This window comes from Helianthus annuus, chromosome 3 (assembly GCF_002127325.2).
Source record: "Helianthus annuus cultivar XRQ/B chromosome 3, HanXRQr2.0-SUNRISE, whole genome shotgun sequence".
Lineage (NCBI taxonomy): Eukaryota > Viridiplantae > Streptophyta > Magnoliopsida > Asterales > Asteraceae > Helianthus > Helianthus annuus.
In genome coordinates this window covers 54946857-54964600 of record NC_035435.2, presented here as the reverse complement: position 1 = coordinate 54964600, position 17744 = coordinate 54946857, and the positions used below count along the sequence as shown (strand labels likewise).

At 36.4% G+C, this 17744-nt stretch overlaps 1 long non-coding RNA gene across 1 annotated transcript; it reads left to right on the top strand.

The window, feature by feature from the left end:
- The first annotated feature begins 1231 nt into the window (after nucleotides 1-1231).
- LOC110929177 lies at nucleotides 1232-4866 on the top strand. Its single transcript, XR_002586878.2, has 3 exons — nucleotides 1232-2092; nucleotides 3532-3619; nucleotides 4533-4866. It is a non-coding gene; the product is annotated as an uncharacterized LOC110929177 (long non-coding RNA).
- The last annotated feature ends 12878 nt before the right edge of the window (nucleotides 4867-17744 follow it).

The window sequence follows — 17744 nt, the reverse complement described above, 5'->3', positions numbered from 1 at the left end:
ATTCAATGGTTCGATAGCTGATAAATCATTTTCATGATTCTATTTATTTGAGTTTATTGAATCCGAGCTTCATTTATACAACAACCAACGCAAGTTTCCGTTGGTATTGAATTCTATTGTTTCAAAATTGATTTGCATACTGTGAACGTTCATTTGGAATTCTATTGGTTGAAATTCCCCTTTTGTTGAACTCCGTAAACTTGGTCGCGTTGGTGATAGTATCACTATGCTTCGTTCACTTGACATCGATTTCAAGAACAAACTCATTGAGCCGTTGGGTTCTTATTGATGCAAAATGTCCTTACATTCACGTAATCTGAATAAGTCTTGATTCGATTACGCGGTCATTCACTTTGGTATTATTTGGACTTACCAAGGAACGACACAACTCTGAGAAGATAACATAGACTAAATTTCGAGGACGAAATTTCTACAACAGGGGGAGAATGTGACAACCGGTAATTAACGGCTTCTAATTACGTGATTAACAAACGTTTAAGGTGATAACAAATAGTGTTAAAACACGAATTAACTTAACTAGGCCCTTTGGAAAGCCTAGGAGCGTCTACTTGATTCACGTTACGCGAACAGCTTAAACTAAATAAATCTTTAAAGCGTGAAAACAATAAATTTGTTATTGCCCTATTTTTTTTCATATACTCAAATTACTGTTATTTAGGTGGGCGACATCAGACAACTTGCATACAAGGTATACACCCGCACATATCAACACCCAACTAGTTTACGCATTTATTCGCGAGACCCCAAAATGTATTTATCATGTATAGCTCCTACATAGAAAAACCCAAACATTGCAATATACATCTTAAATGCGTGTATATAAATAAACCTGTAGCCTATACATATACACTTACATTAATGCGTATATATACTTAACTTGTCTACATTCATATTCAATAAAAAAAAATTGGAGATGTAGGTGAATTAATTATATAAATGAAAGTAAAAAAGATATATCAAAAATCACCAAATCTTTTGGCATGTAAACATCACGTGGCTTGGTCCCCAAAATCATGTTTTCTTTTCTTGTTGGATTTTCTAAGCATTTATGAGGAATGGTCATGGTCAGCTGTATCCATGATAATTATAGTAATAATAAAAATATATCTAAAGCCTATTTTGAACATTAAAACTCAACTCACTGGTATTTTCAAAAACACCAACTCTGTGCTCCTCTCTAAAACAAAACCCTCACTACATAACACAACCCCCCCCCCCTCCCACTCGTTTTCTCTTGGATCCGGTCACCGGAGATTCTCCGATCGACGACCGGTGGCGGGTTCGTTCATGGCGGCGGCGGAAGAAACAGGGAGAGAGAGAACGAAAGGTGTGGTTGGTCGGAGCTGGTGACGACAAAGGTGACCCCACCTCAGGCAGCGGCGGTGGTGGCCACCCTCTTCTCCGGTGGTGTCAGCGGCACCCACCCCCCCCCCCAGCAGATCGAGCAACGACCACCACCATCGGGTGGTTGTGAATGACGAGCACAAAAATCAAGAGAGAGAGAAGGAGAGAGGCGGAGTCGAACGACGGTGGAGGATTCGAACGACGGAGGTGGAGCTTGTATACAGCGGGTTCGAGTTTTGGTTCAGCTTTAGTCAAGTTCGGGTCACGGTTCATTCGGATCAAAACAGTCAACGATTTTGGTTCGGGTTCGCGACTCAGTTCGGTGTCGGGTCAGACACACGACTCCGGTGAGTGCTTCTTTTTCTCGTTTCGAGTAAATGCATTGATTGAAGCCAGTTTCTAAACTATTGTTTCTTTTTACCTTGGTGGTTATTATGGTTGCTTTATTTCGAGTTCGGGTCGGTGAAGGTGGTTCAAGCTTTAGTTCGGTACATGTTCAGGCTCGGGGTTAAGTTTGGCTCAACCGGCTCAAGTTCAATCAACAAAAGTCAGATCTGATTTGGTTTAACTCGGGTTGACTCGGTCAAACCGAGTCAACTCAGTGTTCGGGTTAACTCAGTATGGTTCGACTCGGTTCAACTCGACTCAGCCGGTTCAAAGCAGTCAACGGTTCGGATATTTTAGTTTCGGGTCAACAGTATCAACGCCCGGTCAACTCGAAGAACCGGTAAAGTTTAAGAGTATCGAGTTATTATACGTTAGTTTAGACTTTAGATTTTTAGACTACGCGAAACCGAGCTCGACCCGATTAGTTCACGCCTATACATTAGCGACTTGTTATATTCTTGGCGTTTTTAATGAAAATTATATCTATATAGTGTCTATGTTGTTGGAAAATTGTTGCGTGTTGATCAAAATATCGACACTTTGGATGTCGAGGTTATTCCAAAACAGAGAAAACTCTGTCCGATTTTCATAAAAATCCGAAATACAGAAACATGGGTTATAACAAAGATCTAGACACTAAATCTTCACACCTGCACTTTCAAAAAAATAAAAAAATAATAATAAAAATAAAAAAAATAAAAAAATAATAATAGTATGTACACACTCATATTTGCCTTAGTTTCGAATACATATATACAAGACTTTTTATTTATGTCCATAATGACATTTATATATGGATAATATTTTTGGATTTAACTATTATATTCACACCTTCAGATATCTGCAAGTATGCATATAGATGAGTGGGGATCCTACGGAAAGTGTGTTTTTCCTAAAAAGTGTAAAAAGTCATAAAACACAATAATTTCAGGCATAAAACACACCTAAAACTCACAAATAATAGAATGAATATTACTAAAACACCTTATTCAAACTCTAATAGTCCATAAAAACTTCAAACACACCATCGTAGAACTATGAATATAAAACACACAATGCTAAACAACATAAAACACAATAATATTTGTCATTCTACAATCAGAGCCTTAACATCTAAAACACAACACAAAACCCACATACATGATGTTTTAGTAAGCTTCATCATATTATTTGTGGGTTTTTGATGTGTTTTATGGCTGACATTATGGTGTTTTATGACTTTTTACACTTTTTAGGAAATTTGGACTTTCTGGCCAACTCCTATCCTATACATGTATTACTAAGGATACTTATATATTTATTGTGGCCATACTTTTGTACCAAATCTTGTGTTTCCAAATCTAAAAACTTTCTTGTTATACATAAAGACATGTTATAGTTATAACATGATACGACTAAATGCTTGTTTTAAAGATGGGAAACTTTCTAAAAGCACTATCTAAACAAACAGAAGTATGTACACATTTTTGTACACATGGTTTTACGAAACCTTCAAGAATATTTATTTATGTTAATTTTTGGTAAAAAGTCATATATATATATATATATATATATATTATATATTATTGTATATATTTTCTAAAACACTCGAAAACTAAGTTGTTTTCGAGAATTAGTTTTATCCCGATTATCAATGGGATCAAATAACAATAGTTTAGTTATTTCAAACCAAACTATTAACACCTTCCCCCGTAGAGACGTTTTGTTAACGACTCGGTAAAGCTCGGACACGTAGTTTAGCTACGTTTAAATTAGAAACTTATAAGTATTCCTTCGTAGGAATGTCATAGTTGCACGCTAGCTACTTCACGTTCTTGGAACGACACTACGGAATCACGCTAAGCTAGCTTCGCACAGGAACATCCAGGTGAGTTCATAACCCCCACTTTTTACTGTTTTTACATTTTTATAAATGTTTTCGGGGGTGGAAAGACATGCAAGTTTTTGCAAAAGTAAATAACTTTTCGATGAACGAAAACTCATATTTATAAACCGTGTTGCGAATGAATTTCAAGGAACTTAAATAGTTTACGAATGATTTCGATCAAACATACCGGTTTTACAAATTTGATCCGCATATTACGAAACGTGCATGATTTTCTAATGGGTACGGGTGACACAGTCGAGGTGATTCGACACAGTCGAGGTGATTCGACACAGTCGAGGTGATTCGACACAGTCGAGGGGATTCGACACAGTCGAGGTTATTCGACACAGTCGAGGTGATTCACACAGTCGAGGTTATTTGACACAGTCGAGGTGATTCGACACAGTCGAGTGATTCACACAGTTGAGGTGATTCGACACAGTCGAGGTGATTCGACACTAAAAACCGTCTACACAGGTTGAGTACTTCCTATGTCGCCGCATACGTTAATGTCCTCGCGAAACATTAACGATCAACCTGTTCATAGACGCTTTACATACCCATTTACAACATTAAAACTTTCATATATTCATAAGATTCATTTGATGGAAACTCACAAACACATGAATTACAAACTTTGGTAACGTTTTTCAAACTATACCTAAGTAAGGGGACGCGCTGATCCTGCTTACAAAGGTTCGTTTGGGCTCGGCCCATTCTCTCTCGTGCAATGCACAAAGACTATTGTGGGCTAGACTCACAGTTTTTCATATATCATGCCATGAAAATAATTTTACTATATTTTCTCAACAACGTTGAAACCGGTTATCAAAAAGATTTATTTTAAATCTTTTCAAAACAAACTATGAGCTCGCTCAACTTTATGTTGATTTTTCGCATGTTTCTTTCTCAGGTTACTTTTCAAATCATGGCACGGTTGGAATAGGAGAACCCATGAGAATTCGAGTACTTAACAGGCGTTCAATTTCTAGAAGTCTTAGCATTATTAGATTCCGCTGTGCAATGAAGATACCGGTCCAGTCACGCCAATGCTCTGATATTTTCGGGGTGTGACAGAGTGTGTGTAATTGCCAAGAGTTTGCAGAGAGTTCGAGTGTTGTGAATGTATGTTGCTATATTTCTAAATAAAGCTTGTTATCCCCTTTAAAATTAGAAAATATCTAAGTAACAAACTATCCGAAATAGGTGCAAGCTTCCCCACGATCACCACAACGGTCATAGAGTCATTGCACGTGCAAAAATGTCAAGCATATTCCCCTAGAATCTCAGTATGACCAAGTCTCATTCGAATACACCTGCAAAACAAGTTTAAAAACAATGGAAATAATGGTTAGTTTAGAATAATAATGAGGATCCTGGATCCTTAGCCTTCCTGAGTCATCTTCTGAGGATCCTCGATCCATACTAAACTGAGGATCCATGATCCAGGCTACACTTGAGGATCCGTGATCCACATACTGCAAAATTTTATCCCAATGTCTTAGCATGTTCAAATTTTAGCTAACTTAGAAAAAATAGGGTTTCAAGTTTTCAATATGTTTAGATATAAGGTTTATTGTTTATTATTTTTTAATATAATCAAACGAACACGGATGAATGTAACCGAACATATTACCGAACATTCATGAACATAGTCGAATGAATGAGACCTATGTTCATGTTCGTTCGCTAAGCTAACCGAACGAAATTTTTTGTTCCTCTTCGTTCGTTAAGCTAATCGAACGAACATAAACGGACTTCCCGCCGAACGGTTCACAAACTGTTCGCTGAATGTTCGGTTCGTTTACAGCCCTGGTCCTAGATAAATTTGAAAACCAAACAGTCCAAGAAAAAGAACTTTTAAGTACTTAAAACCCGACAGACTCGGTTAAAAACTATCAAAACGAGACTGAATAATATGAGAGGGAGTCATTTAATTCTTTAACTCATTTACTTTTTATTCAGCTTAATTTTTCACTAATAACTTGTGTTTATTAATTTTTTTGTAAACTGCCATTTTGGTCCCTGAGGTTTGGCCAGTTTTGCCACTTTAGTCCAAATCTCAAACCTTTTGCATCTAGATCCCTGTGGTTTCAGTTTTATTGCCATTTTGGTTCAAAAGCAAAGTCAGCTTAGAATTCTCAAAAAAAGAGTAAATTGCCATTTTAGTCCCTGAGTTTTGTCCAAATTTGCCATTTTAGTCCAAATAGTTTTTTTTTTACCTCTGAGTCCCTGACTTTTCCCTTTTGTTGCTATTTTGATCACATACACTAACTCCATCCAAAAACTCCATCTTTAACCAGGGGTATTTTGGGGATTTTCATTTTAAATGTTTTCAATTGCCATTTTGATCCAATTCCAAAAAATCAAAAAAAATTCCAAATAATCAAAAAAATTCCAAAAAATTCTAAAAACTAATAAAATTCTAAAAAATCATAAAAATTCTAAAAAATTCTAAAAAAATACAAAAAATCCGTTTCGACGCGAACCGTTTCGAACCCGAACCGTTTCGAGCTGAACCGTTTCGACGTGAACCGTTTCGACCTGTACCATTTCGACCCGAACCGTTTCAAGCCGAGCCGTTTCGACCCGTACCGTTTCGACTCGAACCGTTTCGAGCTGAACCGTTTCGACGCGAACCGTTTCGACCCGTACCGTTTAGAGCTGAACCGTTTCGACCCGTACCGTTTTGAGCTGAATCGTTTCGACCCGAACCGTTTTGACCCGTACCGTTTGGAGCTGAACCGTTTCGAGTCGATCCGTTTCAAGCTGAACCGTTTCGAACCGAACCGTTTCGAGATGAACCGTTTCGAACCGAACCGTTTCGAGCTGAACCGTTTGAGGCGAACCGTTTCGACCCGTACCGTTTCGAACCGAACCGAACCGTTTCGAGCTGAACCGTTTCGACCCGTACCGTTTCGAGCTGAACCGTTTCGACCCGTACCGTTTCGAGGCACGGTTCGCGTCGAAACGATTCAGCTTGAAACGGTTCGGGTCGAAACGGTACGGGTCGAAACGGTTCAGCTCGAAACGGTTCAGCTCGAAACGGTTCGGTTCGAAACGGTTCAGCTAGAAACGGTTCGGTTCGAAACGGTTCGGCTCGAAACGGTTCAGCTCGAAACGGTACGGGTCGAACGGTACGGGTCGAACGGTTCGGGTCGAAACGATTCAGCTCGAAACGGTACGGGTCGAAACGGTTCGCGTCGAAACGGTTCAGCTCGAAACGGTTCGAGTCGAAACGGTACGGGTCGAAACGGTTCGGGTCGAAACGGTTCACGTCGAAACGGTTCAGCTCGAAACGGTTCGGGTTCGAAACGGTTCGCGCCGAAACGGATTTTTTGTATTTTTTTAGAATTTTTTAGAATTTTTATGATTTTTTAGAATTTAATTATTTTTTAGAATTTTTTGGAATTTTTTGATTTTTTGGAATTTTTTTGATTTTTTGGAATTGGATCAAAATGGCAATTGAAAACATTTAAAATGAAAATCCCCAAAATACCCCTGGTTAAAGATGGAGTTTTTGGATGGAGTTAGTTTATGTGATCAAAATGACAACAAAAGGGAAAAGTCAGGACCCAGATGCAAAAAAAAACTATTTGGACTAAAATGGCAAATTTGGACAAAACTCAGGGACTAAAATGGCAATTTACTCCCAAAAAAACCCTGGTTTTTTGTCCTTTTCCTGAGGGGCAAAATTGTCATTTAAGCATTAATATAAATATAATAAAATAAAAAAAAATCTCAAAACTCTGCACACACTCCCCAAACCCAACCCCCAAACCCTCATACTCTCATTCCAACCCCCAAACACTCTCCGGCGACTTATCCCCGTCGTTAATCCTTCAAAATCCTCCGGAGAAGCGTGTGAGTTCATAAGCTTCATCACCAGAGAAGCGTCGGACAAGTGTCAGAGCAGTTGAAGAGTATGTGGAGCCGTTGAAGATTTATTTGGGGAAATACAGGGCAGCGACGGCGGAGGAGGTGGTTGGGGCAGCAGCAGCGGTAGCGGAGGGGGTGGTTGGGGCAGTGGTGGTGGTGATGAGACCCGGAACTCTAACATCATCTTCTCCAAAACCCCATCTCCTTAGGCTGAGCCACCGGAACATCATCTTCTCGAATCGCCTGAACAAGATTAAATCAGGTCATATTTCTCGAATCCACCACCATCAATCTGCCCTCTACCATCGTAATGCTAGTGGACTGAGATTTGAATGAGTGCTTATGAACGTTTAGTTGGTGACTATTTTGCTGAAAACTGTGTGTACACTGACAAACAATTTAGGCGTCGGTTTCGAATGAGTTGACGATTGTTCGTACGTATTGTCAATGATTTGGCTAATTATGATGACTTGTTCACATTGCGCTATGATCCTAGAGGGAGAAGGTGTTTTACTACATTTCAAAAAATGGACTTCGCCACTTCGCCTCTTCGTCAATTAGCGTATGGCACTGCTACTGATTCATGGGATGAATATTCAAGGATGTCTGATAGAATGAGTCGGGAGTGTTTGTATGAATTTTCCAAAGGTATTGTGAACTTATATAGCAAGGTGTATTTACGTAGGCCAACAAAGAAGGATATCGAAAAGCTTTATGCATTCCATTTAGAGAGACATGGATTTCCTGGGATGCTAGGAAGCATTGATTGTACGCATTGGCAATGGGGTAATTGCCCTACTACATGGCGCGGTTAATATATGCATGGTGATATAGGTTATCCCTCAATAATCTTAGAAGCCGTTTGCTCACAAGATTTATAGATTTGGCATGCCTTTTTTGGGGTTGCAAGTTCAAACAATTTTAAACGTTTTTGCAAGATCTCAGATTTTCGATGATATGATTAGAGGTACGGGCCCTAATTCTTCTTTCATGCCAAATGGGCTATTATACAAGCATGGGTATTACCTATCCGGCAGGGTCGGCCCTGGGGGTGGGCGGAGGACCACCGGCCAGGGCCCGATATTTCGAAAGGCACGTTATTTTTTTAAGAGTAAATTACAAGTTTTGTCCTTTATCTATATGCCATTTTGTAGGCCTCGTCCTTTGGCACAAAACTTTACGAGTTATGTACTTAATGTTTTAAAATCTTGCACGGTATGTCCTTTGAACCTAACCCAATTAAATTTTTTGGTTAACTATGGTCATATGCTTTGCACATGTGGGCATTCTTATCATTTCACATTTACAACAGGGACTATTGTGTAAAACAACTCATATATAAGGCTCCCCTTATTAAGATACTTTATTACATATATACCTAACCCTTAAAATCAATTACATATTTCCCCTTCTTAATCATATATATTACATATTTTTTTCCATTTCTTTAAATTTACTGTAATTAAATTACTATTTTACCCTCAGTGAATACTATTTACATATTTCCCCTTAGTATCATCAGTTATATATTTTCTAAATTCCTATACTTTTTTTCACCAATTCGTCTCTTGTAAATCTCCATAAAATTATACTAGTTTTAAGAAACATGTAGCCACAAAGCTAACACCTGGAGAGCCATCATTCCTATCCAAAATTTACCAACTTGATTCATCATTCCTGCCAAAACAAGCTGAAACAAAGAACAAAATTCAGTACTACAAAGAAAAAACAATGTATCACAGGTAAACTACAAAGTGATTAAGGGCATTACAAGCACATAACAAAATTCAGCACTACTTGTTTGTAGAGCGAAGAACCGAATATTAAAACTCATTTTCTTTAGCAACTAAAAAAATTGAGGTAGATATCCATCAAGTTGTAATAACTTTACTAGCTATAAGTATGGTTGTAAATAGACTAGTATATGTTAATGTGTTATCATGACTGAGTATAACTCAATGAACCTTTTATTGTCTATTCTAATCAAGATCATACTTTGAAACCATCATTCCTATAAAAATTCAATGCTTGTAGCGTTTTGTTGAAATGATTCACAAACGACATCACATAGTTCCTCAGCAGAGATGATTTTTGAGCTTGCCCGGAGTCGGGGAATTCGGACCATGAAGTGACTTCTGGCTTACCGTCGTCGTGATATAGTGTTTGCGAATGGGACTAGTTGTCGTCGTCGATTACAAGCTGAAAAAAAACCAGAAGGAAACGTTGAAGGGGAAGGGAAAGCTTGCCGTGTGTATGGTTTGTGAAGGTAGGGGTGCAAACGAGCCGAGCCGAGCCCGAGCTCGACCAGGCTCGAGCTCGAGCTCGATTAACTTATGAGAGCTCGGGCTCGAGCTCGGATCGATTCGAGCTTTGTTTTCAAAGCTCGAGCTCGACTCGTTTGTATTTTCTCAAGCTCGAGCTCGGCTCGGGCTCGGCTCGTTTAATATCTATTAATTATTATATTAAATAAAAATAATATAAATAATAGACTTTTTAGCCTCGCGGGCTCGATAAGTGAAGCTCGGGCTCGGGCTCGTTTACTAAATCAGCTTATTTTTTGGTTCGAGGTCGGTTTGGAAACAAGTTTAAATAAGCTCGGCTCGACTTGGATCATTTACACTAAGGCCCGATAAGGCTCGACGATCCTAACGAGCTTCACATGCGAGGCTCGAGTTCGGGCTCGATAAACAAACGAGCTTTGTTTTGAGGCTCAAGCTCGGCTCGGGCTCGATAAGGCTCGGCTCGTTTCTAGTTTTTTCTCGAGCCGATCTCGAGGAGCTTGCGAGCCGCTCGGCTCGTTGCACCCCTATCTGAAGGGAATGGGGGCAGTCGGCAGCGTGGATTGGAAGCAGTGAAAAAAAGGGATTTCTTGTTCATGGCTAATTTGGTAATTTCTTATAAAAAAGGGAAATATGTAATTGAATTTATAGATTGGGTAAATATGTAATAAGGCCTCTGGGGGAGGGAATATGTAAAAATCCCAATAAATAAAAACAGAAACTCCAGTCTCTGTCTCTCTAGACTCCTCTCTCCCTGTCTTTCTCTCTTTGTCCCCTCTTTCTATCAAAGGTTTCAAGCTAAAGATCGGAGACGGCGGAACAGGTCTGAGACGACGGATCATACGGTGAGTGGGTAGTTGTGGCGTTAGGGTGTGGTTGTTGATTGCCGATCAAGATGGTAATGGTGGAGACGGTGGATGGTGGGTGGGCGGCGGGTGGGTGGTTGTAGCGTTAGGGGCGGCGGGTGATGGTGGTTGTTGATTTCCGACATCTAAAAAACACCCACTCCTTTCTTCATGGAATGAACCAATATCTTGCCATCCAAAGACATAGCAAACCGAATCCCTAACTTGAAGCAGGAACACCAAAGATCAATAATGTGTTATTAATTTCATTATGGGTTTAATGAATTATTATGAGATTGATTAAATGGAGAATGTGTGTACAGATACATGGTGATACAGAGGATTAGGTGATAATCAGACAAGAACAGAGTAGTGATAATATTTTATATATAATTATAATAATAATATTTTAATGATTATGTTTTATTTTATTTAAATGATATAAATTAAATGAGGTAAAAAGACTAAAATACCCTTGGGTGATCAGATTTAACAAAAAAGTTAACTGCGTTAGGCTTAAAGAACATAGCATGCAAGATTTTGAAACATTAAGTACACAACCGTCAAATTTTGCGCCAAAGAATGCTACCTGCAAAAGGAGATATAGATAAAGGACAAAACTTGTAACTCTTTTTTTAAAAATGATATGTATATGTAAAAAAAATTAATAGGGTATACCCATACAAACAACAACATAGGCTCACTTACAAAACTATTCTTATGATTTAGTTTAGTTATTAGCCCATTAGCATTAGTTTTAGACCTTTAGTAAGCACAATACCCAATTTCGTTAAGGTCTAAGGGCACATTTTCTTGAGCTCGAACAAGGTACACGAATTCTCAGGGTCGGCCCTACTATACGGCTATTGTTAAAACTATTCCTGAACTCGGTGATGAAAAAAGAAAAAAAGTTGTGAAGTGCCAAGAATCGACAAGGAAAGATGTCGAACGGTTGTTTGGTGTGATAAAGGCAAAATGGCGGATAATACAACAATCAGCTCGTGCATTTGAACAAAAAAAATGAGATACATTATGTATGCTTGTTTAATACTTCATAATATGATTATTGAAAACGATGGTCGAGCAATATACGAATAAGATCCAAATGACATTCATAAGAATGTTGAGCTGGTTGACGAGGAACAACACTCAAATTTGTGGGTACAATGCAGTGAGCACGTGCATTGAAACCTGTGTGCGAATTTAATCGACTATATTTGGAATAACTTTCATGTGGATCCCGTTGATGACGAGTAGTGATGTTTGTAGGTTTACGCAAAATTTATTTTATGATTTTAGTATGTAATTTGCGTTTTTTATTTGTAATTTTCTAGAATTTTTATTCAAATTTTAATTTTCAAAAAAATATTTGTATTTATTATATATAAAGTAAAAAAGATATAAAAAATGAAAGGGGAATGGAGAAGAGGGAAGAAGGGGGAACCACACCCCATTTTTAGGGGAAATTGGTGATGTGGAAAGGAGGGTGATGTGACGCCTATGTGGACTCCTCGGGGGAAGGGGAACCACACCCTATAGTCTTATATACAATGTTTTAAAAACTAGTTTATATCGGTCGATTAAACTGGTTAAACCGGATGCCGGAAGCTTGGCCGGCACGAATCATACCGGTAAACTAAGGGAACGACAAAGATGTTGTACCGCCGGTAAATGGGATATGCCGGTTTAAACCGGGATACCGGCATCTTGTCAAAGGTTAAAATTTGGACTTTTAATCTTTTATGGGGCCGAAAGCTGACGATTTACCTTCTTAGTAAAACCTATCGCACAAAAAGTATCAATATGAATTTTTGGATTATTTTTTTATTATGGATTAACTTTTGAAATTTTTTATTATTATGAAATGATGTAGTATTGAATTATTTTTAAGTAAAAATTGTATTTTATGGATTTAATGGGTTTATATGGTTAATTAGCCAACACAGTTGAACCGCCTGGTACAACCAGGTTCAACAGATTGAACCATTTCTGAGCATAACATAGTACGATTAAAAAACTTTTTTTTTTAAAACATCGGTCTTATATAGACTATTAATAGTAAAGTAGATATATTATTTACTTTATGTGCATATAGTTTTCTTCTTTCTGTGAAAATCTCATGTTATTTACGCTAGGATATGAACTCCGTGTGTTACATGGTTTAAATAAAAAAAAATATCTCACGTAAGTAAAAGATGACAAATACCATAAAAAGATTGCTTAAGACCATCCATAAAATCAGAAAAATATTAATTTCTTTAAAATTTGAAGATAAATAATATAAAATAATACAATTTAAGATGCTAATATATCATAGATAATTATTACTATTTATCAACATAAATATATGTTAAAACTTACAATTTAGACAACTTGAATTATTAATAATTTGAAACTACGCATGATAAATCTGCAAGTACGCCTAAATGTTAATATTAGTCGGTGCACATATTTCATTAGTGGGTTTCACTTTAATATCATGTTTTTTTGTGCAATGAATAGTAAAATATATTTTTTAGGTTACCTTAAGATTTTTATACTAAGGTTTAAAGATTTTATTCCATTTGTTTTTTCTTTGGGTTGCTATACCGAGTAACGATATCGTAACGAATCAAATTGATACCGATCGAAGTTGAATTCTTACCGCATTGTGCGAGGGATTCCATTGTTTATAACTTTAAATCATATATTTGTTATTGTTAATAACTAAAAAAACTAAACTCATCTTATTAATTTATCTCACCGATTAAATGTAAACTCAAGGTACTATGTAAATATCTTCTATAATAATAAGAAGTATCATATATCGTAAATTAAATTATAACCATAATTTAAATAGAATTTAGTAACTATATAAATTAATTTAAAATCAAAAGTGTACAATCGTTAATTCTTTAACCTTCTATAGATATATTCAACAATAGTTTATATATGTTTATAAAATAGTAATAATAGAATTAGATTAGACTCGTTTATATATGTTTATAAACTAATATTAGAATTAGATTAGACTCGTGTGAATTAGATCAATATCCTTATATTATATATGAATTAAATAATAATATTAAAATTATGAGATCCATATCATTTATGTTATTAACTAGGGGATGACCCGCGCTTCGCAGCGTGTAAGTGGGAATTCGATTGGTATTTTTCCCGCTTGTTACAATATCGATACTTGCTATAGCAACCGAAAAAGAAACCCAAAAAATAAAGTAGTAATATGTCCAAAAGAATATCGACGCATATTTTACATTGCTTGCAAAACCAATAAAGATGAATGTCAGTTACGATAACATCAATACTAACATCAATGTTGTTCTGTCAGAATTGATACGGTTTGTCAGGGTATGGACACGACACCAACACTCAAAAAAAGCACTGCATTTTACACCAAAGTAAACACAACCACGTATTATTTTCTAAAGTTAACAAAAACAGATTATTAAAATAAAATGAAAGTAAATGAGTTATGGATGTATATTACTTATTGTATAGAGAGTTCAAATACTTAAAAGGGGAGTGTAAGGGATTTTAAAAAACTTAAAGGGTAAATAAAACAATTAATAATAGTAAATAAAAAATCAATAAATATAAAAAAATAAAGTTAATATAGATTTTGTTTGTGTTTATATAGCTAACTAATAATAATATAATAATAATTAAAGATGAAAGAATCTAATATTAATAAAAGAATACATTTAATGCCACGTGACATTTTTTTCATTGATTTAGGAATAATAATGTCACATGTCATTTGCTACTTCAATTTAATTTTTTTATATTTTTTAATTTAATCCTATTATTAATATTAGATGTGGCATAGGATTCTTTTATTAATATTAGATATATATTAGTGATTAGTTTTATTTAGATACTCAAAGTATTTTAGATTTTCGCAATGAACGACTAACAAAATATTCTAAATTAGTATTAGCGATAAAAACATTAATATAAATTATATTATTGTAAATGTAATATATTTAAACATTATAAATGTTAATTATATAGTTTTTCTTTCTTCAAATTTTTATGCGAATAACATTCACTCCTTTAATTAAACATAATATTAATTAAATATAATTAGTATAATAATTAGTTCTACAATAATTCTAATAGGTATCTAATTTTATAATTAATAACCGTAGTTCATTTTTCTAAGATGTGTTATGAATTATATTAATTTACTAATTACTAATTACTAATAGTATTATTAATATATTGATGTCCTAAATGGAGTTATATTTTTAGGCTTGCCAAACCATTGATGGAAATAACGGTTTATGTAATGGAACTCGACTTTAGATCCTATCACTGTTTGATCAGGTTATTGAGGCATCATATTATCCGGAAGTAATACTGGCACTCGAACGTTTATCCCTAGATTCCGTTTAATACCGCCAAATATAAGGATTCCGTCTAAATTGAAAAGAAAACAATTTCCTCTCGCCATATGTTTTTCCATGTAAAGTTGGTTTGTTTCTAAAAGAATCGGTTTTTCCCAATGACCAACTGATGCGTCATCTATGGTAAAATAAATTACTTATGTAAATTTATGGAAACAATATAAAATTAAATAATTTATAATTTTATATCCTTAAACCCGTGTAGTATACGGGTCTAATAATCTAGTATGAAGGTAATATAATGAACAGTTTTATTTTCATAAAGTATATTATATTAGTTTATTTTGTATATTAATTGGCTTCACCTCCCCACTAACCAATCATAATAAGAAGGTACTGAAGGTACTGTAGTATAATGAACAGTTTTATCTTCATAAAGTATATTTTATTAGTTTATTTTGTATATTAATTGGCTCCACCTCCCCACTAACCAATCATAATAAGAAGGTACTATACAAGTCCTTTGATTTTGTTAGATATATAATATTATATTTAATAATAATAATAAGAGTAAAATGCAATTTTACACCCTGTGGTTAGAGGTGATTGGCACCCTTACCCCCCATCTCCTAAGGAAATAATTGCAATTTTACCCCCCACTGTTCGCTGTTATGTTGCAACCTTACCCCCCGGACTCAAATTTGTTGACTATTCTGTTGACTACCACCTGAAATGACTATAATGCCCTTTCATATTACCCCCCCTGTGTTTTGTGCACTCTGTGATGTTACCCCCTGCCACCACTGCCACCGCCATTCACCACCACAACCACCACTGCCACCTCCAGGCACCACCACAACTTAATATCCCTTTCATATATAACACCACCACTACTTCCGTCACCGGAAACCAGCAACTCCGGTCATCTTCTCCAACGACTGCCACCACTACCACCTCCAGCCACCACCACAACCACCACTGCCACCTCCAGCCAAACCGAAGCTGCTGCTGAGTCAGCTAAAATTTATATATATATATATATATATATATATAACTTTACACCCGCACACTCTTTCTCTCTCTCATCTCCATTTCACCCTCCTGTACCGGTTCATCCAACCACCACCAGCCGGATACCGCCACCACCCGACCACCATAACCACTTGTTCACCAACACCACAACCAATTTCAGATCAAGCTACAATTTCTACAAAACCATAAAGAAAGCCCCATACTGAAAAAAAAAAACGCAAACATTTGAAGCGTCGATATGTAGAAAAACTGATTAACCCACTAATTTCAAGAGTTTGCAAAATAATTGAAACATCAAGATACTGTTGGGTGAAACCCAATACCAAAAGTCAAACTTTTTTTTTTTCAAAAAATGAACTTCAGCAAAGAAGAGTTAAATCGTGAGCCACATTTCAACGTCGAAACGACCGCGTTTAACTGTCAAACCAGCCTCCAAGTTCTACAACTGTCATCAACGGTTATTGTGGTCGTCGTAATGGTGGTTCGCGTTGTCCATGGTCGGCATGATGGTGGTGCTAATGTGTAGCGGCGACAGTAACGGTGGTGTACAGTGACGTTGGTGTACAGTGACGATGATAATGGTGGTGGTGTGGTGGCAAATGTGGCTGGTTGTTGCTATGGTGGGTGTGAGAGAAAGGGGTGAGAAGAGAGATGGTGACAGAGAGATTTGGAGGTGTTATATATGAAAGGGATATTAAGTTGTGGTGGTGGCTAGAGGTGGCAGTGGTGGTTGTGGTGGTGAATGGCGGTGGCAGTGGTGGCTGGGGGTAATATCACAGAGTGCACAAAACACAGGGGGTAATATGAAAGGGCAGTATAGTCATTTCAGGTGGTAGTCAACAGATTAGTCAACAAATTTGAGTCCGGGAGTAAGGTTGCAACATAACAACAAACAGTGCGGGGTAAAATTACAATTATTTCCTTAAGGGAGGGGGGGGAGGGTAAGAGTGCCAATCACCCCTAACCACAGGGTGTAAAATTATAGTTTACTCTAATAATAAATACCAAAAGATCCACATTAAAGGGGAAAATGCCACATGTATTTAGTGGAATCTTTTATTGGTATAAATTTTAGTATTACTTATAACGTTAGTGAATTCTTAATCGGCCCAACTGGTTGGGGATCGAGCTTGAACCAATTAATCAGTGCGGTATATAAAATCTTAGGGGCTGTTTGGTAGCCTCTTAATAACCATTCAGATGCTACCTCTTAATAGTTTAAAACTTTAAATGAATAAGAAGTAATCTCAAGTCTAAATGGTTAAGAGGTAACCTCTGAATGGTAAATCATCACATGTCACATTCTTCTACCTTCTCATTGATAAAATTTTAATGGTTCCATTAAAAGATAGCCTCTTAATGACCATTCAGAGGCTACCAAACAGCCCCTTAGTCAAATTTTGTGTTACTAAAGATTTTAAAATTATATAATACTTCACTAAGTTCACTACGGATTGCTTAAATTGTAATTTAAAGTAGAGGACCATGAAACTTCGTCTTTAAAACAAGTACATGCCAACTTGTATAATAAATTATAACGTGTTATGTTGTAAGCGTTTACTAAGAAGGGTAGAGTGAACTCATCAACTTCTATATATGGAAAAGTACAATAATTACTAAGAATAATGTTACGAAGGTTCATTATTAGATAAAAATTCATAAGGGATTGCTTAAACATCATTCATCTAGGACTGTTTAAAACGCAAGGGTGGAGATACAATAGAAAGTTTATTTGGCTAGGAAG